This window comes from Corvus brachyrhynchos, unplaced genomic scaffold (genome assembly GCF_000691975.1).
Source record: "Corvus brachyrhynchos isolate BGI_N302 unplaced genomic scaffold, ASM69197v1 scaffold3, whole genome shotgun sequence".
Taxonomy (NCBI): Eukaryota; Metazoa; Chordata; class Aves; order Passeriformes; family Corvidae; genus Corvus; species Corvus brachyrhynchos.
Window position 1 is genome coordinate 2,971,788 of NW_008237619.1, and position 15,603 is coordinate 2,987,390.

The window sequence follows — 15,603 nt, forward strand, 5'->3', positions numbered from 1 at the left end:
TTGTGTTAAAGATATTAACAGGAGACTTCCTAGCCTGATATATGCTTTTTCCTGTGTGTGCCAATGAAGTCCAAGAGAGATCAAAAGAGAATTCAAGGCCTTGGGGCAATTGGAAAAGGGATTGGAAATGCAGGTAACGTCTTCCTCCATCCTCCCAATTGTAGGGAATGACAGTGAAAGAAACAGGTAGCCTATCAATGCCTGGATCCTGAATGATGGTGTGCTCATGTGGACTTTCATACTGCACCATAATGTAACTGAGTGCACTGGGCATCTGAAATGTTTGTATGTGAAGGCAGGCAGTATGTGGGATAAACAAGAGGGGATGGTAGCTTTTTCTCAGTCCCAGAGCTAAAACATCACTGTCATAAGTAAGACTTACTGGGAAGAGTCTAGATAGAGTGCTGTGGTGTTTATAGGCTCCTCAGGGAGAGGTAGGTGGGGCAGGCAAGGAGGAGGAGGAGTGCTGTACATGAGGGACAGGCTGGACTACACAGCGCTCCCAGTTAAAGATGATATGGTGGAGAACTTCTGGGCAAGGACTGGTACAAAAACTAATGAAACAAATATTGCCAGTCTCATTTGGTGCCTGGTAAAACTACGGAGAAAATTGTTCTGGGAGTTAGTTGAAAATGCTTGGAAGACAATGCAGTCATCGGTCAAAGTCGACATGGCTTAATGAAAGCAAAGTCAGGTTACTAAGTTAATATCCTCTTATGGGAAAGTTATCTACCTAGTGGACAAAAGGATGGTAGTGAATATATGAATATATTGGTGTTCTGGATGGTTGGTGTTATTTTTGTTTTAAGAAAGCTTTTGATACCATCTTGGTACCCTTCTGGGCAAGCATAAAGCTAGACATGTATGCAATAGCATGGCTGAACAATTGGCTGAAAGATTGGGCCCAAAGCAAAGTAGTAAAGGGGTGACATCTGGCCAGTCACTAGTGGTGTTCCCCACAGCTCAATTTTAGGACCAGTTGTCTTCAGTGCTTTTATCAGTGACCTGGACATAGGAGTCAAGTGCACACTAAGTAAATTTTCCAGTGATACTAAACTTAGCTGTCAATTCCCTCCCTCATGGGCAGAGAGAACTTTCAGAGACATCTTTGTAGACTGGAGCACTGGGCCATTCCAACCATATGAAATGCAGCAAGCACCAATGCCAGGTTCTCCATCCGGGGTGGGATAATCCTGGATGTGTGTACAGACTGGGGAACAAGAGGCTGGAATGTTGCCCTGCAGGAACGAATGTAGGGGTTTTGGTTGATGGTAAGATCAATATGAGTCAGCAGTGTGCCCTGGTGGCTAAAAGGGCCAACCTTACCCTGGGGTAGGAACAGAGGGGGGAAATGCCTGTATCTCCTCTCTGATGACTGGTGATGAAATGCCAGGGAATGGTTTAGAGCTGCATTGGGGGAAGTTCAGATGGGATAATAGGACCACTGAGAGAGGGCTTAAGCATTGGAACAAACTCCCTAGGGAAGTGATGTTAGGCTCTAAGCCTAAGATGTTCAGGAAGTGTTTGGACAATGCTCTTAAATATAAAGTTTAACTTTTGAATTACTCTATGTGTAGCCAGGAGTTGAACTCAATGATCCCTGTGGGTCCCTTCCAAGTTAGGATCTTCTGTACACTTGTTTTCCTCTTCCAGCTGAAAGAAGATGATGCACATTATGATATTTATATAGTAGTGTAAATTACATTTACAAATGTAAATGACATTTGTTTGTTTTTTCCACATGCCTATATTTGTGTAGCAAGAAAACTGTATTTCACATTCTTGTTTGTAATGTCATGGAAATAAAAAAGATCTGGAGAGAGAATATCCTGTTTCTAAGTTTCCTCATGATAGTTTTCAACACATTCATTCTTCTCTTACCCTCTGCCACTGCTTAAAAGAATAAAATCTGTTAACAACAGGCATATGTGATCAACAGCTCCTCCTACTTCAAATCTGTCTTTAAGCTTCACTTTTTGGGAGTCCATCCTGCATTAACCTTCTGCTAGAGTTTATATCAAACCAAAAATGTGGTAACTGGTTCTTTGCAAATGTGTGTGTTTGTGAAATTGTGAACTTCTGCATTTGCTAGTCTGTTGATAGGGTATGGCTGAAATCTACTGGCAAAAGTACAAACGTAGGCTCTCTGAAAATTGAATGAACAGTTACTTGGAGATGCACAAAAAATTGAACTTTCATCCATTTAGGAAGTAAAACATTCTGATTTAGCTGATATTTTAGAATAAAGTGACATCTTCAAATTCTGAGGATTCAATTGTTTCACGATATAAGACAAATAAAAAGATGGTGCTGAACAAACTAGTGGCTTAACTGAAGAAACAATGTAGTCTAATTCCACCATTCTTTGATTGTTTAAATTTATCCCTCTTTTGGACAGGGTTTTAGGGAAGGTTTGGTTTACTTCATTACAGGAAGGTTAACTTTGCTTTTCCTAATGCAGGCTTTTAGAATTCTGCTCAGATGTGGGTGCTTGAGGTTTCTGTGTTGATGACTATAGACTGATTCATTCATTCTGGTCCATTTTAAAGGCTTTGCCTCTCTATCACAAATGTCAAATATATTTGTGTCTTGAGAGACCTCCATCACTCTGAGGACTTTTTTTTCTTTTCTTTTCTTTTCTTTTTTTTTTTTTAACAGAATATCAGAAATGGAAAAGGATGTTGAAAGCTAACAAAGAAAATAAAAGATTTAAAAAGAAGCAACATACCCACAGGCTATCTCTGACTGATAAGAATTCAAGTGGCTGTGCTTTTTTCCAAGTGAGTGACCAAATGAAGCTCTTCTGTTTGACATTCTCTTCTGCTTCTTCACCTGTGCCACACAAAGACTTTTAGTCTCCCTCCTCTGAGTAAAATCTATTTCTAGGTCAGGGACACCTCACACTGAAAAGGGAGAGATTTGGCAGAGATGAGGGAAGGTTCAAACCTTTTCTAATTTTACTCCCAGACATTATATGGTTAATCTGTTTAGCAGGTCTGAAAACTTATGATAACTATTTACTTTCTAAAGTAAATGCTACTCCTCACCCTGAGGTCATTCAGAAGTGATTGAATATTCATAAGCTTTTCTTCATAGTGGGATAAAGGCTTCTCCAACCTGCTTGTGTTCTTACTGATATTTAGGAGAGCAAGGAAGGTATCTTGCAGAGTAGCAAACACCCAAATTTATTTTCTGCAGAAGGAAACAGCATGCTGTGTGAGCTGACAAAAGAGTAAACCTTGAACAGTTAGAAGGCAACCCAATGTGCATAATTCTGGAGTTCAGCTCTGACAGATGTGTAAGACTCATTGTAACTCACTGACATCTAAACCCTCTTTAAAAATGATGTAACTAAAAATCACTGCAATGTTAGAATTGTGGGGTTTTTTGGTTTTGTTTTGTTTTTTACTAGACTCACATAAGAAAGAAAAAGAAGAATTCTACATGAAATCATAGGATGGTTTGTGTTGGAAGGGACCTTGAATACCATTTACTTTCAACCCACCTGCCAGGTGCAGGGACACCTTTCACTTGACTAGGTTCTTCAGAGTTCCATCTAACCTGGCCTTAAACCCTTCCAAGGATGAGACATCCACAGCTTGTCTGTGCAACCCATTCCAGTGCCTCAGATAGATAGGTATTCAGATAAAAGGCAAACTGCAAAGAAGACTGTGAACCTCTGCCCTTCTTTTTTCTTCCTAGTCTATCTTCATGCTGCCTATTCTGTCTTCGGCTCCACCACAGCCTGGTGCTGCACGGTGCCATCCAGTATCATTTAATTCTGACTCACTTTTCCTCTTTGTAAGAGATCAGGGTTGCAACTACTCTAATATCTTTTGTAATCACAGATTTTATTCAGATTTAAAATGGACATAAGAGTAATGTCCACAACAGAGAAGATTGTTCTTTTTTTCGAAGAAATCACACTTGTAATACCATGTTTAAAAGTTATGTGCATTTCTGGCTCAGCAAAGCACAGAGTCCTGATTCTTGTGCCAAAGGCTGAGAGTGTAACTCTTTGGAGAAATTAAATAGTTATTTTAATTTGATTTTTTTTTTTTTTGCATGGGGATAGGGGGTTAAATTGTTTCAGTAAATTTTGGTTTTGTTTTGGAGTCTCTTTTACACATAACTAATACTCTATGACTCAAGTTTGTCTTTTTTTCTTTCAGGCTTAGGAACAACAGTAAATTGATTCTGATAATTCACCAAATGGTTAAGCATTACTTTAGAGGATTCTTTCTTTCCCAATCTGAATCAAGCAAGGCTTTTTTTACAGACATTTTGTATAGATGTAGTTATATTTCAGTTAGTAGAGAGACATTGATTATGGGATTCTTAATTGTTTGAATTTTGTTCTATCAGCTGTATAAAAGACAACTGTTGGAGATGTAGTTTTCTTGAAAAACAGGGAGGTTGATTTCATTTTGAAAAGTGAATCATGTATTTCGTGAAGCTTCTGAAGGATACAGAAGTGCTTTTCTGCAAATACAAAAATTATGCCTTGTTAGGGTAAGATGTTTTAAATGCATAAGGTTCGTGGTGTACGTTTTTCAAAAGTGAGAACTAGGCACAGTTTGGGCCTACTTAATTGTTTCAGAACCATATCAGGGACTCACTCAATCCTGTGCTGGCATGAATAAGAGTCCTACTTCCAAAGCACTCTTCCCAACTGTGCTGAATAGTAGAGGCAGTTACAGCTGAATACTAACAGAAGTGAAGGTAATGTGCTGTCCTGGCTTCTGCATTTCAAGGCAGGGACAGGGGATTTAATTGCTGCTCTTGTACTAGTCAAAATGACAAAGGGAATGCAGTAGCTGAGACTGAAAAATCTGGGACTCTGTAGTTCGAAACAGAGATGACTGTGGTAGGCTATGACTGAGGTTTATAAAATTGGTGAAGGCAAGAGATGAACTGTTATTCACTAAATCTTACCACAGTAGATCTAAGAAAAGAATTTAAATAGATTGGAAACAGATAAATATGCTTTAACACAGTGCATAGGGGACTTCCGGATGTTGTGGGGGCAGACACAATTTGAGCAGATGCAAAAAAAGATGGTCAAACTGTGAGGGATAACTGATCCATAAACAGATAGGGGATAAGCAGGGATATTTTTTAGCATTCATAATCCAGTTCTTGTAGGTGCTAGAGGAGCACCAGAATGAGGGACTCTAGGTAGCGTTCAGTATCACGTGTCCTCCTGCCTCTGGGCAAGGTTCTCCATGGGTCTGGTTCAGTAAGGTGGGTTTTTTTACACTTAACATGAGTGGAAAATGTAATGTTTTTTTTTAATCCCTGGGGAGGAAGGGATGAAGTCCAAGATGCATTTTGAACTTAATGTATAGTTTCAGCTTGGGCTCCAGCTGCTTACCTTAGCTGTCATTACTCTTGAGCTGAAGTTGAGCTGCTGGCTTGTGGTTTGAAGTCCCAGGCCTAAAAGTGACATCCATTTTAATGTGCAATACAGACAGAATGGTGGATTGCAGCTGTGGGCAGGGGCTACCTGTCAGCCTTGTACCTGCTGCTGTCCTGATATAATCAAAGTCAGGCTGCATGACTGCTTTGTCTCCTGCCCTTTTACTGGGCAGGAAAGGAAACCTTTGCCTTATCTCAGCTGAGAGTGGTGTTGCTTGCTGGTCTCCCTCAGCCAAGGAGAGAATGAGGAGGAGAGAGCTCCAGGACTTGGCTGGAAGGCAAGGCTGCCTTTGCTACCTCCCAGCTCAGATTTTCTTCTTTTCTTGGCTGTGTGAGTACACAGCTCAGAATTGCTCTCTTGTTGCTTTTAGTCAAATCACAGAGAATAGCGTATGATGGCAGAGGAGCTCTTGGGCAAACACCTTCCTCACCTGAAGATGATGATAAACACCAGTGACTGGCAGTCTCTGTTGAGACCAGTGTCTGCTTGACTGAGCACTTTACTGAAGTGCTAAATTTGGTTGCAGTTATTGGTTTGAGTGGAAAAGTTATTGCTGCCAAGAATAGTTGTCTCTCAATAGACCTGACCTTGGCATAGGTCCTAATTTGGAGACAACATAGGCAAAATAATTTGACAACATGATCAAAATGATAGTGTTTACCTAACTGTTTGAAAACTTGAAGGCTCAGACTGAAAGGTATGCATAATTTATGGAGTTTAAGCAGTTTTAATTTTTTCTTTCTTCCTTTTTTTTTTTTTTTTTTTGAGGTTTGGATGCCCAATGTAAAGTAACATACGCAGAACTTAGCTGCTCACAGTGTTTATCCCAGTGCCAAAAGATAGGACCTGAACAAGGAAATCTGAGTAGCTGTAAGTGTAGATGATCATTAAAAGTCCTTCATCCTAATGTTCAGCAGCATGAACATATTATTTACTCAATTTTAAAATACTGACATGTCGGTGAAGAAGTGTTTGAAATGTTGAGTAGACTCTTTTTATTATCTCTTGTCATTGTCAGTTGTTGACCTGAAAAACACCTTAATAGGATGTGAAAATAATCACCATGCAGAGTATACCATGCAGACTACTTGAACAGAAGAACATTATTTGTTCAGGAATCAAAACATCAGGAGATACTGATGTAATAAAAAAAGAAATTCTGCTAAAATTGGTTACAAGCAGAAAAGCTTACCATGGGGTCATATAGTTAAGGTGTGGAAATCAATGCTGCTAGGTGTCAAGTTAGGTCTTCATAAAGTAAAATCAGGAAATTAAGTTAATGTGGCTGGACCTATGAATTATGGTATTTAGCTACAGTAGTAAATGACAAAAATATTATGCTCTCATTTCCATTTCCGAAAGTGCTCTTTGCTGGTGCTGCTTGTACTTTGGGCAAGGCTTGGCTGCTGGTTGTACTCTGTGTGTGCCCTCTGTGGTGACAAATGAGAGTCGGCCAAGGACAAAGGTCTGTCCCTAGGCAGCATTGTTAAACTCACAACTACATTTTATAGACAAAAGCAATTGGTTTATTGGCCTGAAGACATCTTTGTCTGTTTGGATGTATTTTTTGTAATTGAGATGTAATCTTCCCCTTAAGAATGACTGAGAACTGTATGCCATTTATGACACTTTATTTAAAAAATAAGGTGAAGTTAAGGTAAACAAGGCTGCAGGCAGTGGCTGGAACATAACACTGTGGATTTTGCATTAGAGAATTAATCCTTATAGGTGGTTTTTCTTTCAGGTTTGGTTTCACATTTAAGTACTCAGCTGTCAGATATTGATATGCACAATCCTGAGTAACTGTTTGTACTGTCTCTGTGTGACAGGGACTCCTGTTCTTTGCCAGCTCGACATTCGGCTGAAATGATTTTGAAAACTCTTGGAAGTTTTTAAAGTAATATGAAACTTTAGTCTTCTTTTTCAAGTATCCTGTTTAGAAATTATTATTGGACTGCTAGAAACTAGAAATCTTGCAAATTGAAGAGTTTTTTATATTTTTTGTTTATTTCCAGAGGAGACTGTTATCCACTTTTTTCTGAGGACTGACTCAACAAAGCAACCCAAATTTTCAGAGGCATTTGTACCTATAATTGACAGCTTTCAAGGTGGATGCTATCTAGAAATGCTAGATAGAACAATTTTGACATTATTGTACACATGTTTTAGAAGCTGAAGTAGCCACTATTCACCTAGGAACAAGTCCCAGCAGTTTTTGAGGTAGAGTTGATGTACTCGCACACCAAAGGTCTTCTGCAGTGGCGTCTGCTTTTGTAGGGAAAAAAACTACAAAAGTATAAAACATTTATTGTAATGTTTCTGCTGGTAGCTTCATCACTTCAAATGCTACAATAATACAGATGCAGAGAAAGGGAAGCAGGTTCAGTCAGTTGTCAGGTATTTTATAAACCCAAGATTTTCTGCATGTCTCCAGTTGGCCAGCCATTGGCTTTTGGATATTCTGAACCAACTGTATTCACACTAACCACATGTTCTTTTTTTTATCGGCTTGAGAATAGTAGCTTTTAGGTTGGACTCAATTATCTCAGAGGTCTTTTCCAACCTAAGTGATTCTGTGATTTTCTGATAACTGTAACATTCACTTGGCATGGGAGTTCAGTCTGACAAATGTTCTATTCCTCAATTTCCTTCAGCTTCTATCTCTTCAAAAGTGTTGATATTGAACCACAGCACTTGGGATTGATGATAGATGAAGTGTTTAAGTGTCTCTGAAAATTAAATTCACAGAAAACATCTGAAGATCTGGTGATTTTTGGAAGCATGACCATTAGTCATGATGTCCGCGTTCTCAAAGGTGGATATTTAGGAATCCCATTTGCAAAAAAAGGCTATTATTGCTGCTTGAAATATTTGAAATCAAACTATGCATTGATGGTCTGACCAAAATTTTAAGAGGGTAATATCCCTGTGATGGCAGCACATAAGCCATCCAAGATTAATTGTGAAATAATTTACGAGCTTACTAACAATCTGTATCCCCAAAAATCCTACTTGATGTGAGAGCAGCTAGATGCAGTACAGTGAGAGGAGTTGAAGTAACTTTGAGATTTACCTACTTTGACCTTAAATGTAGGCCATATATGCTAGATTCCTAAAAATATTTTTAATATCTACATTAGACTAGTTGTCAAACTGTGTTCAGCCTCACAGCCTGTTATGTTTCAACTTGAATAAGCTTTTAGATCATGACTTTAATCCCAGAGATTTTGAAGTAGCACCAGTGTGTCTTTTAAAATACATGGGTATGAAGCAGCTGTTGAAAATAGAATACCATGGATGAATGGACTTCTCTGTTACATATATAACAGCACTTGCTACCGTTTTTCCTTGAAAATGCATTTCTGCTATGAGCTGGTATAGGAAACATGGATTGATTACAAGGATGGCTTAAATCAACTGTGCTGTGAAGAGCATGACTATTGGCTAATCTATGGGCCCCACTGCCCGTAGATTAGCTTCCAATAATTTTCAATATACCCTTATCATCTACTCTTCAGTGTACAGCTTTTGCACGTGAGCAAGAGCCACACATACAATTGGAGTGCAAGGTTGATACTGGTCTGAGGAAAGGAGTTCAACTGGTGCCTACATGCTTTGCGTCTCTTAGGCTGACCCTGCAAGCGTGCAGGCCTGGGTCCACATTCCCAATGAGATACACAAAAAATCATAGCATTAATAAATTCAGAGTCAACTTTGTCAGAAAAAAATATACAAGAACCTGAATGTACAAGTAGGTTTGGACCTGCTTGCTTTCCGTTTTTCTTCACTCTCCGTCTTTTGTTATGAGCAGACCCTGCACACTGGATGAAAAACTTGCATTTATTATTGGAGTCTTTACATTGATGTGTATTAATAAAAAGGGGCTTTTGACTTAAAAGCTGAGTAGAGAATAAAGTATTGCTGTTACTCCTGGAGTGAGTCAGAGGAGTGGCAAGTGCCTGCTGCTTCTGGGGAAAAAAAAGAGTTTCCAGAGAAATATCATTATTTTGGAGGTCCCACCCACAGCAGATCATCAGGAGCTATCAGCAGTTTCTGGCTTTCTCTAAGTACTGGGGATTGCCCACACAAGGAGATGCCATTATCATGCCTGGAAGGAGAATTCCATGATCATTCATTCCCATTCAATATTCATCATGGGTATTGCAATCCCTGAGCTGGCATGGGACCTGTTCATTCAAAAGTGTTTGAGACCTGACTAGACTGCTGTTTGAGCCATTTGAACTATTGTATTTGGCTAGAGCTCCTGCTGGCTCACTCTTAGGCAGGGCTAGGCACACCTTGCTGAGTGACCCTTGCACCTTTGGTCTGACCTTCTTTTTCTGCAAGTGCAGCTGTGAGTTGGTGGATGTCTTGGGCACAAGCTGGGAGATCTGCAGAACACTGCACTGACAGTCTTCAAATAAGTGTGTGCTTTCTTCCTACCCCTTCTCCCTTTGATGTCCATGCATGTGAGGGTGCCCTCATGTCTTTTTCTGCTGCCAGGGAGGATGAGCAGGTCACAGCTCATGCTATAGCTGTTTCAAAGCTGTCTGCATGTGCTGGTTGCTCACTGGAGTCAGCGAGACTTGAAAACAGAGCTCAGAGCTCTAGTCATCCCCTCACTGGAAGCCATGACTTGGGCTTTGTGTCCTCTGAACAGCAGCAAATTTTCTCAGAACATGTAGGATTTGCCTCCTGTCTCTTCTCTGACAAATGATGCTGAAATTTCTTAATGAGAACAAAATTGTTGGAGAGATCAGATTAGTGGGAGGCAAGGAGGAGAAATAGATCAATAGTTCAATCTTCTAAGTAATCTTTCCTTAGGACCCAATCTCTAAACAACCTTTTGTACCTTTCCCTCATCTTAGAGAAATGTGTTCCAGTTTTCAGTCTTGCAGCAAGTGGCAAAGGAACAATTTACTTTCCTGCTGTGTACTGAAGGATTGCTTCAGTAGCATGAGTCCCGTATTGCCCAAAGGAAGCCCTTGGTTCTGTTTCTAAACTTCCCAAATTAGGCAGAGTGGTGTAGGAGAGAGGAGGGGGAGTCTTCACAGGCAGACCTGTGAAGATAGTTAGGAGCCTTGAACTCAAAATTGATGACTTGAATGCTGAAATCTAAAAAATTCACACTTATTTTTGACATAAATTCTTGGATCCAGTCCAGTATTGAAAAGTTTGATTCTGCTTCAAATTCATAATAAAGTCTTTTAGAAATAAGGTAGGTATCAACATGTATTCCCTGGATAATCTCAAAGTGGAGTAATAAAAAAGGAAGGAAAGAATAAAATTTAGCTCTGTTGAAATCAATACTTTGTGTGCCGGCAGGTTCAAGTGTGAGTGTGCCTGCACTAGAAACATTATAGTTCTTTTTTTTTTCTCTTGTATTGCCATGAGTTAACTGTGAAATTGGCAGTGGAAAGTTTTGAAGTAAATGTCTCTCATCTTCATTTGGTTTTTGATATATTGTCTTTCCACTGAACCATAGTGAAGCTTCAGGTATTTTAGGAAACATGGTTGACTAGTTCTCTAACTTTTGATACATCATTTGTGTATTTTTTAAAACCATTCATGCAAAAAGCAAATCACACAGGGAAGATTTTCCAGTTTTATCAACTCTAGTTTAAAACAGCAACAAAAAATAAATAATGAAGCTTTGTTGGTGCAAAACAGAGATCCTTGTTCCTGCTAGGTTAGACTTGCAAATACTCTGCAGTATTTGGGAATCAGGCACAAGTTCACTTGAAAGTATGAAGTAAACTAACCATGAAACAAGGAAAGCTATGGCTTGGTTAATAATTCAGCAGCATAGTTTTGTTAGTTAGTATTTAACATAACTTAGAAGATGATGTAGTATGAGAAAGAAACATGAAAGGTCCAATTTTGTGAGAAAATTCCATATTGGTTTATTACAGCCTATTACATCATCTTTGTAAAACAAAACCAAAGGGTTTTCTAACTATGCCAGTAATTCCTGTTTCTGCTTAAAAAAGTAGGCACATATTTATTGTTTTTAAATAATAAATGAAACAAGTGTTTTCAAATATATTGTATTGCTGTTTAACTTTTTCGCAAAAGAGTAGAGACGTGTGGTAAGACTTAATGAGACACACTGTCAGAGGGAATTTCTTCTCATGGCATCATAGTCTTGCTGACCTGAATATTTGACCTTGCCCAAGAAGGGTATTAAAAACCCACTTATATTTCATTTGATAATTTATATAATGAAGTTACCTCTTGGGCATCCTCTCCATGACAATGAGCTGTTCATATTAAGCAGTGCTCCACAAGCTGATCATGCAGCAGGTACTGGGAACACAACAGTGGGAAGATGGATAAATCAGCTAGCCAAAGCCAGTGAGCAAAAATACAAACTAAGAAAAAGCCTTGCTGTGAGAGTTCTGTGGCTAGGGATCAGTGCTGCTTTGCACACTGAGCTACTCTGGCCAGTTTGAAATTACTGCTGGACATACACATCCACTGTGACTACAAAATGAAGACAGGTCCTTTTCAAGACATGCTTGCTGTGTGTGTCTCAATCCTCTTGTGCATGGAGTTGCTGTGATATGGAGATCAGAGTTGCACCAGGTGTCTGTCACCCGCCCTCAATCAGGCCAGGCCACGGCAGCATGGGCAGATTAACCTTTGAGGCAATTTTGCAGGGATAAGGGATGATTTCTTGAATGGGAGATTTTGATGAGAAGTTTACAAAGCTCTTTGAGTGTTTGTAAACTATTCATGTATTTCCCAGACGATCTTCCCTGACACATAAACCCTCTATTTGTTTTCACAGTCATGTGAGTTTCAGAAAAGACAGAATGGATCAAAACAAATTATCTCTAATGGATTTTATTTGTCCTGAATTAGGCAGGAGTAAATCATAATCCATGAAATATTTAAGTCATAAGCTACCAGATAATAGTATCACACTGCAGTAAACAAAATTAATAGGTGTGATGATTTATATGTTGGTAAAAGAAGAGATCTCTGTTTTTTCCTGAAGGTTCTTTGTGAATCTGGATTAGCTTCCCAAAGAAAATTTAGAGGACCTGACAGAGTACCTGTTGGTCAACTGTGTCGAATTGACCAAACTTCTTAATGTAAACCAATAAGGAACTATAAAATATTCCATTTTGCTCTGGAGAGTGCTTTTCTATGGGGGCATGCCAACTTTGGACTACTTGCTGCCCATTTGATAGGGATGCTAGGGCCTGATGCTGAGCATTACCTTAACTTTGTGTAGAGTGCTGGAAGAATTGGATGACATTTGGACTTTTCCTCCTGATCTTGACTCAAACTATCGAGCTCTTTTTTAACACCAGCAACATACACTGTACATTCCCCATTCATTCTTACTGTAAATACTTTTTTTTTTTTAAATTCTTGTCTGAATTAGCCTGAGTTCTCTTGTAGTCATTGTTTACTTCAATGGGAATGAACTCATCTTGTGTTTTAAATGGACATGGGACATGCTCACATGGGGGCTGGGGTTAAAGGGGAGGTACTACACAGTTACTTCTTATTTTCTTTCTTGTTTTTTGTTGGACCTACATTTAGCTCATTGATTACATTTAAGTAGTAAGGAAGTTCATGCTTTAACCACAGTAAATTCAGTAATAGATAGATTGGTTAGAGAAAAAAGAGTGTGATGTATAAGTAATATGGAGTCAAGCCCACAACTTCTTAAATGTTCCTATAATTTCTCTTCTTGACACAACATATTACACTTGCTGGAAGAAGTTCCTGTGAAAATAGGAAACTTGACTCTTGATTGTCAGAACAAAATGGTAATCAATGTAACTACTTCAATAGAAATAGCCTTCCTTAGGTTTAATTTTGTGTACTTTACAGGTTAGAGAATTCTGATTTTCCACTTGGCAGCTCTATCTTTACTTAATATCCAAATCAATCTCAAAGGCTAAATCAAGCCTTTACTGATACCTCTTCTATTCCATTGTTACCTTTGTGACTGTTAGTCATGAACCACTTGGAACAGGTCAGAAATTTAATAACCAAAGTTACAGATGCATATAGAGACCTAGAATTTAAAAGGTAACATATGTGACAGCTTCACATGATTGGGATTTTCTCCTTCATACAGACTAGTCCAGTGTAATTAAAACATTAATTACATAGGAGGACAGGAGACACTAATTAGAGGAGCAGCTTTGTTCAGACTGAGATGATGTTATTAGAACGCGAGATTTTTGAGAGGCAGAATGTATGGGTAAAGGAGACATCTTTAATTGGAACTGCTGTGATATTGCTGAAACAAGCAGACAAACTTTTAAGCACTTTTAACTGTGGCTGAAGGGTGAATATACAGGTTTCTTGTCTGCATGCTGAAGAAAGTAGCTACAGTATTAATATTGCTGTGTAAAAGAGTTTTGCCAGCAAATAAGGAAATGTAGGACAAAAATAGCAAGTAATGACTTTTTGTACAACTCCGTAACAGACCCTAGAGATTAGTACTGGTATTTTAATAGTTTTGCAGAGTGCCATCTGCTGCCATAATCAATGAGGTAAGTAAGGCCTAAGCGATCATCTTGCTCCGAAGCGTGAGTGTATGAACACACACACATGCTGGTCATATCTGATACCTAATGTGTTCCCAGTCTGTCTTCCTGTATTGGATACCAGTGCTTGCAATCAAAAGGTCATCAATATCCTGAAATTGTCTGAGAGGTGGATAAAAAAGGCTTCACTTAACTGATGCTTCCATTTTTTTGAACAAAACCTGAACTGCAGATGCCTCAGAGGGTGGATCTGCATAGCCATCGTGCATTAGCTCACAACAGTGAAGTGGGAAGTGACAACTGACTGGAACCCACAGAAGGAATATATTTGTAAACTGTGGGGTTTTAGAACTAAATTAAGTTGGTATTTGAACAAAAATCAACACTACCCATGTTCTGTAAAAGAGCCATGGGACCTTTGACCAGAACAAGGCAGAAAAGAGCTGTAAAAAAATCTAGATGATAGCTGTGCAGTACTGTATATTATAACAACATTAGAAGAGTTGGCTGGAAACAGATCAGAGGTGGGGAAAGAAAAACACTTCTGAAAAATTCAGCACCTTGTGTGGAGAAGGATTGTTAGCTACGTGATAGTTAAATAAAGCAACAGGCATTAGACTTGAACTCCTGAGAGAAAACTACAGAACAGTTGCAGCACCATTACTTTTACTCAGCTCAATATAGCAAGAAGATTTTAGCTCAGGAAATTCTAGTTAGCAAGTGAACTATGCATCTTAGTAATATCTCTTGGAGGAAGATGAGATCAGTGGTTGAACACTTCACTCAACATGTAAATGAGGGTACACGTGATGAAAGCTGAATTACTAGGAAATAAATCCAAAAAAGGCTGCTGGTTTACCTATTTTATTTTAAGCATTAGAAGGTTCATTTTGGAAGAAGAGAAGGGAATATAGGGAATTTCATCTCAAGTTCTAAACCAGTGACATTTTATAATGGAAAAAGGTAAAACCTTGAAATATGTTTGACAATGAGTTGCCCCAACAAAGTAATAGAAGATATTTGCATTTACCCATTGATTTTTAGAGGAGGATATATTTTAATCTTCTTTAGACTTCATTTCTCTGTCAATTTTTTTTGCAAATGGAATTCCTTCTGAAAGGCTTAAAATTCATTTTTGTGCAGCTGACTCATGGCCCAGTTCTGGCACAAAGAGAAATGCCCTGTTTTGAGCACTGAGGTGATGCATCACTCTTACCCTGTGCACAGAACAAATGATCTTATTTATTCTGCATTCTCAAAACAAAAAAAATGTGAGGAGGAAGTGGGGAAAAGAGATGGGACTAAACCAAAAATTCTGTTAGCAGAATAATGATTTTCAGCCACTCCCAAATGTGAAACTTGGCATGCTAACTCTCTGTTCAGAATGTGCTGTAACTTTTGTGCTGAGAATCTTCTACAAACTTAATTTTTCATAAATATGAAGTAATTTAAAAATGTATTTTAAGAATAAGGGTGCTTTGCATTTTGTTGTGGTTATGTGTGAAACCTGGTGGTGATGGCTTTAGTGGGTTTTCCTGCGGTGTTGAGACAGATTACTAGAATCCAAGAAAATGTTAGTCACAGCAGCCTGTGGACAGGTCAAAGTTTGTGAGTTAAGTATAGCCCTGCATAGTCTCACTGTTTTTTTGTTGTTTTTTTTTTTTTTTTTTT